The following is a 10,400-nucleotide window of genomic DNA, read 5'->3' on the forward strand; positions in this document are numbered from 1 at the left end:
AAATTGGCTTAGGGGTTGTACCCAGACAGTGGTGGTGGACAGGTCAATATCAGCTTGGAAAGATGTGGGCAGTGGAGTCCCACAAGGCTCGGTCCTTAGACTGGTGTTATTCAATGTCTTCATCAGTGACTTGGATGAGGGGGTGGAGAACACCTGTTCAAGTTTGCAGATGATACCAAATTATGGGGCAAATTTAACACACCAGAGGGTAGGGAACAGATCCAGGTGGATCGTGACAGGTTGGAAAAATGGGCTGAACGAAATAGGATACAGTTCAACAAAGACAAGTGCAAAGTGCTACACCTGGGCAAAAAGAACCACCAACACACTTACAGGCTGAAGGATGATCTTTTCAGCAGCACAGCAGTGGAAAGGGATCTTGGAGTCATAGCTGACTTTACGATGAATATGAGTCATCAATGTGACAAAGTGATCAACAAAGCTAAATGCAGTTCATCATACATTAGGAGACGCATGACAAATGGGTCCAGGGATGTGATATTTGCCCTTTATGCAGCACTGGTCAGGCCTTAGTTGGAGTACTGCATCCAGTTTTGGGCGCTGCACTTCAAGAGGGATGCGGAGAATCTTGAGAGGGTCCAGTGGAGGGCCACTCATATGGTTAGAGGCCTGCAGGCAAGGCCCTACGAGGAGAACCTGAGGGACCTAGATCTCTTCAACCTTTGCAAAAGAAGGCTGAGAGGTGATCTTGTGGCTGCCTATAAATTCATCAGGGGAGGGCAGCACGGAATTGGAGATGCTGTGTTTACTAGGGCACTCCCTGGAGTAACTAGGAACAATAGCTACAAATTAATGGACAGCAGATTTAGGTTGGACATTAGAAAGAACTTCACAGTAAGGGTTGCCAGAATCTGGAATGATCTTCCAAGGTGCTTTCCCATACCCTGGGAGGTCTTCAAAAGGAGTCTGGACACGCACCTGGCTGACCCCAGCGCTCCTTCCTGCCCAAGGCAGGGGGTCAGACTCTGTGACCTACTAAGGTCCCTTTCAACCCTAACATCTATAAGAAGAAACAAGAACCAAGCTGTAAGCAGGAATGACATTGCTCAGTGACTGGAGCCACTCCAAGCCAATATATCAATATCTGCATGTGTTTGTAGAAGATAATGACAGTGTGGAGTATATTTTCAGTACCTGTGTCTCCAACTACCCAATTTGCTCACAAGGAGCAAAACAGTGAACATGGGCAGAATAGCCAAATCCTTTGTGCCATCCTTTCTTGCCCCAAGACTTCAGTAAGCCTTCCCATACATACAGGGTAAGAGGAAGTGGGTAGGCTGAAGTAAAATGGGTAGGCTGAGGTAAACACTGGCAGGCTAAAAATACATTGTTCCCCTCCAGCTTAACTTAATTTACATGGAGAGGGAGAGTAAGAGAATATTTTCCCATTCTGACATGCCTGGGGAGTTGAGGGCTGCTGAGGACATCAGGTATCTCTGTTATTGCTACTCTAGTGGAGCTGTATTGTCAGGGAGCTGGATGAGAAGAGGGTTTCTAGAGTCTACAGCAGGTGTGAAGGGACATGAACTCCATGGTTCCACCTCACTTAATTCTCTTAGCATCGCCTGGATTTGATGAGACAGCTTCTCTGCAGGAAAAAAGTTATCTCTGAGGGATGGATAATAGGGAGAACTGCTTAGAAAGTTTCCTTCCTGAAAGTCCTGTCCTAGTTTAACAGAAACATTGATGATTATCTGACTAGAAATTAGGTAAGTGCAAATAAATTCTGAGCTTTACACTTGAAATACAATTGCAGATATAAAAATATAAGCAGACACCCCATGCATAAAAAGGAATCTGCCCTTCATTCTATGAGATGTCTATGCATTCCAGACAGATCTCGCCACACCCCAATACATCATTAATCATAAATGGCCCACAGCCAACAAAAAATATTCTCTTCTTTGGGAAGAACAAACCAATTCTGAAAGGTCAATAGAAGTAACAGAGTGAATCACCAGGGAATGCACTTAGAGTTGTTGCAGTATCAATAAGGTACTCCAAAGAAGTGGGGGGAGGGAGATCAGAGGGTGCTAGATCAATGAATGCAGCAGAAAGATAAATGAGCTCAGAGAAGTCACTGACTGACTGACAATTGTTGTAGCAAATGTCTTGCTGTTTATTAATAGTGATGATGGGTTTCTGCTTGGAGGCCACAGTTAAAGAATACCCAGTGGAGTTGATAGACAGTGAGAAAGTAATTTTTTTACTGGTGCACTGTTGGTACATCAAGGCTTTAGGGGCTTAGGATTTAATGATGCATTATATGTTGAAGATGTGGACTGATAATTTTAACGTCATTCGTTTTCTAGGATTCTGTTTCAGTTCTTTTATAGCAAGTTACCTCCACATGAATTAACTCCCAAGAGTTACCTTGTGGTATATCATAAGGTACTGTGACGTTTCATATAGTAGTTACAATTTACTCAAGAGAGTGACTTTGTCACATCTCATATCATGTGTGATAGCATGAAAAAAATCATCAGCTAGCTATCCAACTGCTGAATGTTTCTTTTGTGCTTTAGTACCCTGACACACAAATCACCTATATTACTAGACCTGCAAACCTTGAAATAGCAAAGTTGTGTGTGAGGATGAAGGAATATTAGCTCAAGTAGCTAAAAGTTTCCTTGTGATTCATACTCTCAAACATCCAGTAGCTAAACTAAAGTAATTTTTACACTTAGCTTATAGCTACTCTGGTCCATAAGACATTAATCCTGCTATTAACAATACACTGTTGGAAAACAGAGAGTCTGTACAGCCACCATAGTCTGCAGTGCATAGTAGATTACAGAGTTAGGAACTAATTTTTACTAAATATTCAAGTAAACACAAATGGTACAGCCAAAAAAGCATATCTGGAAAAGTAGTGAACACTTACAACTTCACCTTTTGAACTTCTGACTTGAGAGAGCTTTTATTTTCAGACAGCCATATGCATTTGCAGTTGTAGGCTTGCCTGGCAGGAAATATATGAGAAACCCCATGAACACTTAACAAATTCTAGTTGTGTATTCTTGATGTATGTACTGGTTTATATATCCAATACCTCCAGTACATGTAACTCCTGTTAACATAGACAAAATGTATATAGGTGAAATGTCAGTAGCAACCGATGACTTCATAACCTGTCCAGTTCTTTCAGTACTGAAAATGAAACAGTGAAATTTGAAGTGATGCAAAGAAGAGATATTACAGTCGTTATTCACTTCTAATAACCTTTCAAATAACCTTGAGTAATTTATGCAGCAGAAAATGGTAATAAATAGTAATTTGGAAGTCACATGTATCAGTAAAATTTAAATAATTATAAATCAAGAAAAAAGTACAGCAATTAGGGGTGTACCAATAACGATTTTTGTGCCCAATACTGATAGCTGATGATTAACCAACCATATCAACTGATGCTGATCCAATAAGTGATATTTAGTAATAGTGAAAGGCATTTTAAACTACTGACATGAATAGCCCTTATTTTGTTTGTTTTGCAGTTATAATGCACACACACACACCTCCTGACTGCTCCAGCCCTCTATGAGGAAGGCACTGGCCACCTTATTCACACACATCATCCCTTTGCCCACAGCTCCTACATGCAGCCTCACTCCTCGTGCAACCTGTACTGCCATCTGGGGCAGGTAGGGTGGGGACCCTTATGCAGACAGTGGTGCTGGGTGCATTTGGAGCCCCAGAGTCCACCATTGCCTCAGTGTCAATCGGCCCCGCACAGCCGAATTCCCACTGCTGCCGGGGACAGCCTAATTTTGCAAAGGTGCCCAATGCCCCGTGGAATGGAGTGTCCCTCGCACAGCACCTTACCCCGCCCGTGCGCAGCCTGACATCCATGTGGCAGCCCCAGTTCTCAGGCCCCACATGTGCATGCAGCATTGCCATAGCAGCGGCAGCAGCAGCAGATAATGGTCCCTTTGTTGCTGAGTATGGCACCCTGTGACAGCTCCCCAGCACTCCCTCCCGCTGCTTGCCAGGACCTGGAGTCTGCTGTGGGCTCAGGCCAGTGGCAGGGAACGGGGGCTGGACTATGCTCATCAGGGTGCTCTGGGAATGGGGCCATAATTATCAATTGCAACAACTAAAAAAAGTCGATAGCCAATAACATTATTTTTCCTTTTATTGGTGCTGATCTAATAGCCAACTGATATATCAGTGCACCCCTAAAAGCAATATAATAATTTCTTATGACTACCTAGAACATTGTAAGAGTTAAACTAAGATTAACATTCCACTAAAACTCACTTTTGAGGAGTGAGAGAAGTGATTGCAAATGACAGAACAAGGAGCAACAGGCTCAAGTTACAGCAAGGAAAGTTTAGGTTACATATTAGGAAAAACATTCTCACTAGAAATGTAGTAAAACACTGGAACAGGTTACCCAGAGAGGTGGTGGAATCTCCATCCTTGCAAGTTTTTAAGGCCTGGCTAGACAAAGCTTTGGCTGGTATAATCTAGTTGGCCCTGCTTTGAGCAGAGGGTTGAACTAGATGGCCTCCTGAGGTCCCTTCCAACCCTAATTTTCTATGATTCTATAAAATAACTCTTTACCAATACAGTTGGTACATTTTATCCCAAAGCAGAACCTCTACCTCCTTCATAATGTTATCAGAAATATGAACTGTAGCAATGTGTCAACACACAGGTTAATGAAGACAGTGGCATAATTAGGGCAGGCAAGAGGGGCACAAGCCCCAGGTACCAACGTAGAGGGGGTACAAGAATGATGCTCCCTTCCCCCAGTCTCTGGAAAGGCCCTGCTCCTTCTGGCCATTGGAGTGAAGCTGAAGAAGCCCTGTGGCTGCCCAGCTTTAGGGACCCGTGTGCTAGGACACAGCAGAAGCAGCTCTGCACCACTCAGCTCTAGAATCCAATCTGGAGAAGCCCTGCACTGCCCAGCCACAGGAACTGGGTACAGGGACACAGCAGGAGCAATGAGGTTCCTTGAGTCCCTGGGGCAGATAAGCCCCTCCTATACTTGGCTGGTGTGGGACTGCTCTTCAGCTTCTAGGGCCAGGTGTTCTTGTGTCCCAGCACCCACCTCCTATAGCCAGGCAGTGCCAGGCTTCTCTAGCTCAGCTCCCACGGCCAGGGTAGGTGGTGCAGAAGCCTGCTCCATATGTGAGAAAGCAATGCCTGCCACCGGCCCCCAAAGTTTTGTCCAGAGTACCAGGATGTATAGTTATGCCTCTGAATGAAGATATATATTTTGGAGTAAAAAAGTAGAACTGATTGAATAATGATCACAAACAATGTATTTGATAATGTGCTTCTTGTCAGCTAATACAGTATTCCTGAATAAAGTATTTCCCATGGATTTAAGCAGTTGAACAATATTCCAAACCCCACTCAGCTGAGATGCATCAAATACATTATTTGTGATTTTTTTAAAAATCAATCAGCAAGTAATTTATATACTATATTTTGACTATTCAGTCAGCTCTAAGAGAATTGCTGGGTTATTTTTCATGTAGCATTTACCAACATGTGTGACTCACAAAGAAATTATTTCCCCAGAGAATGAAAGCTTGCAAACTGTACAGACTATTTCTTTGCAGCATAGAAAATAATGTTTCTTTCATTATTTTGCTGGTTTTCTACATACAATCACATACTAAACTTGGCTATAGACAACTGTAAGCAAAGGAAAGAAAGGAAATCATTCACTGTAGATAGACTATAAATATTTCTAAAGTCCATGTTAATACCATTTTGACTTTTTTTTAGCAATAGTCTGATACCATTCTTTTCTGGTGCAAATTGTGCAGACTGTGCACATCCTTTGCATGCCTTGATAACCACAGATTCCATTATGTGTTTAATAATTGACTATTCAATAGAGCATTGATGCATTTTTGTCTGGAACTAATTCACCTTTGTCTGTGCATCAGCATGAAAGTACAGTGAATTACAGACATGATCTCACAAGTGCTGTGAGGGCCATGTGCAGTATTCAATGCAGGTTTTAAAAATCTTTTCATGCCAGACACTGCTTGAAAAACAATATCCTAACATGTAGACTAGTACACATAAACTATGCTTTATTAGAATAGTGACTGGAATATGGTTATAAATTGTATCTGGGAAGCTGCACATCATGTTATAAGCTCCAAGCTCAGTTTTTACTGAATCACTCACTGCTATACTCGCTTGTATTAACATGACATAGCTTTTAAAAAAATAAAAATAGTAGTACTCTATTTGCACCTGTAAAATAAACATGAAGAAACTGACACAAATTTTATCATACGTATTAATGTCTCTGCAGCAAAAAGGGAAGGCCCCCATTGTTTCATGCAGACTTCTTGTCCTACTTTTATTCATCAAATTTGAAGTTGAATAAATATGAATCTTGGAGTTGCTATAAACTCAGCAAAAATGATACATAATAAAGTGGTTATTTACAAGTATATGATGTTCAGTCTCAATGCAGAGAAATATATTTATCACTTCTTTATCACTATGGGCCTTATTGGAGTTAACGTAAAGACTTGTTGATTTCAACAGACTTTGGATCATAAAGTTACCAACATTACCACAAATGTAAAGGTTTCGATCATGTAATCCCACTGAATTCAGAAGGAATGTTAATTGAAAAAGGGAAGTAGGATGAAGGGTGCTTCCAGTGTTTTTCATTCAATTAATTTTACTGATAAAGAATGAGAAGATATTTTTCTCCCTCAGGAAATCTGTCCATAATTATATACAGGTATGGAGGCCAAACTGCTTATTCAACTCTAGAGGTTGTTCCTCTGAAAACAAAGCCAAGATGCTTTAGCAGGACAGTAAAAAAATCTTGCATTGTATCCTCCTCCTGTGTTGTAAATAGACCTCAGACTTCCATCAATCCAATACCTTCTACAAGCACTAAAAGTCCTATGAAGAACTGTAATGCTGATTTGCCATCCAAGTACCTGATGGGACTACTGGTCCATCAGTCCATCAGTACTTTCAGCTACAGCCAATACCTTATCTTTCAGAGGAAAGCAAAAACCCTAAACAGAATTAACTATGAAATAATGTACTGTGTAAAGGGGGAGAGGGGGAGGAAATCCTTCCTGATGATCAACTTATGCCTGAAGAATGAAATTTGTTCATCTTTACTTGGCTTCCGAAACCATAAAATATATCAAAATTATCCAGCCCCTTTTAACAACTTTCATATGAATTATTGAACTTAATAATATTCTATGTAATGAATCTGACAGGGTGACTAGAAATATTATGAAGTTGCATCTGCTTTCTTTTTGCATTCAAAATTTTTAAGTCCTTAATTTTATCAAGGGATGGCTTATGCCCACATGATGGGACAGAGAAGATAGGATAAGTGATCAGTTTTCATTCAGCTCCTCATGCTTTTGCATCTTTCAGACAAAACACCCTTTCTTTTCCAGTTTTGTAAATTCTTGTCATCTGAAAGTTCTGCCTTACTGCCAGGAAAACAGTGAGATAAGAAGAGGAACAATTTAGGAGTCAGGAACCATAGGTTCTATTTCTAGACATATCAGTGATTCATTATATTATCTTGGCAAGTTACTTCATGTACCTTAGTTCTTTCATCTTTAAATTAGTAAATGATAATACTTGCTTATTCTCAGCCATACTTGTTTTAAGTTGAGGTGACTGGTATCATGTTTGTTTGCTTTTTTAACTGCTACTGGCAGCAGTCTTTAAACTGGCAAGACGGACTTCAGAATCTTCCCCCCCTCCCAAGTGGATCCTATACATTCAGAGTTCATCAGTGTACATGAGGTTAGATTGTTTTTGCCAGTACATCTCATTATTCATCCAAAACAAGTGTCCCTTGTGTCCAATTCTGCCTATTCCTCCAATCCATTATTACATTTGTATGTCTGTCCCTGGAGTCCCTGTAGCCATTGGAAATCCAAAACATTTCATCATCATCAAAAATAACCAAGTTCCTGGCTAGTTCCGTTTCAATTTATGCTGCGTAATAGAAATACCTCCCAATTCAAATCAGGGATCCAGAGAGCAGCCAGGTTTGGACTGAGGAGGGTGATTTAATTGCTGGAGGGAGCCTTGCGAAACTTGAAGTTTCAGAGTTATATGATCTGCTTTACTTTAAGGTTACCACTGGTGTGAATTGTCTTGAACTAAAAACATAGAACAAACAAGTAGTTTAATTTCAACATGAGGTGTACTTGCCAGCATCAATCTCAGGGAGTGGTATATGGCCAATCGTGGTGAATTTACCTTAAGGTAAGCATTAGAGTCTTCTCTTCACTGTGTTTTTTTTATGCTAAAGCCTAGCTTGTATGCATTAGTTACCCCAAGGTGAAAAATCACAGCTTGAGTAGCAGTGAAAACAAGCTGTGAAAGACAACCAGAGAGTTCCCCCTCGCCTGCACATTTGCCCTCTTCCACCTACCCTCTTTTGTTTTCTGTTCTCCACTTCAAGTCTTATGAGTCGGTTCATTCTTTCTTTGCTTGCAAACTCCCTGCCTGAATTTTCTTCATTGGTTGCTGCAGCCACTCGCTGCTCAGCTGCAATGTGCAGCTATAGTAGCCAAGTGCTAGGCAAGGGAGTACAGATAAGCAATTCTTCCTTGATCATTGATGGTCCCACTATCTAGCTATATGGGGGAAATAAAGAATGATCCAAGTACAGAGAAACCAGAGTGAGCTAACTGACAAAGACTTTTCTGCTTCAAATGTACCTTGGCAGGCTTGTCCTAATATTAGTCTCTCCACCAATTTGCTACACTCCATTTCTTGTCCTTTAATGTTTTAAATCCACAGCAAAACTGTTATCCTAACAATGTGGTTCTTTATCCTTCTTGATAGCGTTTATGGAGTCTTACTGTATACAGAGCATCCCTCATTTTGAATGATCGCAAGCACTTTAGGAACACCTATATATATATATAGCATCTTTCATGTGCAGCAATAACTTGTGGGAAGGGAAGAAAACACTGGCCATTGTCTTGCAGTACCTTGCCTAAAAGGTTTGTCAAAAACACAAAGGTAAATCCTTAAGCTAAGTGTGTGCTCTTTAATCCCCATGTAGGGATCTCATAGGAAGGACCTTCATGCAGTAGCTTTGTGAATAACTGAAAGTTGAAGGCAGGCATGATTCTAAGGTTTCTGCCAAATTCTAATTTGGGTCTATCTAAAGGCACCCTCTATTTTCAACTGGATGAATGATTCATTGCTTCCCCTGCTGAACCTCCTGTGCAGGGCTGCTGTGTTCTGCTAAATAACTGCTGTATTTCACCCAAATGTGGCTGCTGCTGCTCACTGATGGGCAAAGTAATTCCTATACATATGTGGAAAGGATTTAAGATCCTGTCAAAGACAAAATACTGGCTCAGCCTTAACAATGGAGCCAATATCAGTGCCTCTATTTTTTGTAAACCTCTTGGGGATGAAAAATGGATTTTTTCTGGATGTGAGACATTAGGGAAATATCAGATCTAAGAATACAATTTTAAGAAATACATATTCATTAACATTTTTCAAGAAATTGTAATTGGCTTGAGAAGCCTGACTTTCATTTTGTCAAGGTCTGATGGTTTGATTTCACCCTTCTCCTCCTGTTGCACGACTGTATTTTCTCATGTACAACTCACCCCAGAATATAATATGCAGCTTGTTTTTGAAAAGCAAAATGAAGATTTGTTTTTCATTATGGAGCAGAAACAGACCCTAATCTTTAGCTGATTTGCCCTCTCTTTCTTGCTTAACTAAAGCTAAAACTCAAGCTCCTACTGAAGGCTGTTCTCGATGCACTAGTTCTATAGCTTGACAAGCGCTAGCAAGCCTTCAGGGCTGTGAAACAGGAGGAGAAAAACCAGGACCAGTTAAGAGATAGCAAAAAGACCTAAGAAAGGTTAGCTTGATTGAGAAACCTTGAGACTAGGGCTGTCCAGCTTCTAAGCCCCTAGGAGCCACACACCATGCAAGACACACCAGAAGATCCACAGGCCACCAGACCCACTGTGCAGTTGCTTCACCCCCTAGTGCTCTCTGCCCACTCTACATCAGACTCTCCACCACTGCTGAACTGCATAGTTGCAATTCTTTTTCCTCCCATTGCAATGCACATCCCCTCCCTCCACTGCTGCCCTGCATAGGTACAATCTTCCCTCCTTCCTGCCATGCATGCAGCTCAGATTCACTCAGCTCTCCACATTGTTCTGCAGTGCCCCAATGGCAGCTAGAGGAGGAAGAAGGAGAAGTCTGAAAATGATAGCTGCTGTTACAGCTAGAGCGATGCAGGGAGCAATAACTGGGTAAGAGCCCAGGGACTGCAACTTAACACCTCACAGGTCACACATGGCCCACAAGCTGCCAGTTGGACAGCCTGATTAAGAAAAATTAAAAAGAAGAGATGTTTGTTAACACCT

The 10,400-nt window shown here is 41.3% G+C and overlaps 1 long non-coding RNA gene across 1 annotated transcript; it reads right to left on the bottom strand.

Moving 5' to 3' along the window:
• Positions 1-1,509: 1,509 nt before the first annotated feature.
• LOC109287855 lies at positions 1,510-4,014 on the bottom strand. Its single transcript, XR_002094988.1, has 3 exons — positions 3,844-4,014; positions 2,906-3,171; positions 1,510-1,609 (listed from the first exon to the last, which is right to left on the bottom strand). It is a non-coding gene; the product is annotated as an uncharacterized LOC109287855 (long non-coding RNA).
• Positions 4,015-10,400: the final 6,386 nt, after the last annotated feature.

This window comes from Gavialis gangeticus, unplaced genomic scaffold, assembly GCF_001723915.1.
Source record: "Gavialis gangeticus isolate Ggan-Ray unplaced genomic scaffold, GavGan_comp1, whole genome shotgun sequence".
Lineage (NCBI taxonomy): Eukaryota > Metazoa > Chordata > Crocodylia > Gavialidae > Gavialis > Gavialis gangeticus.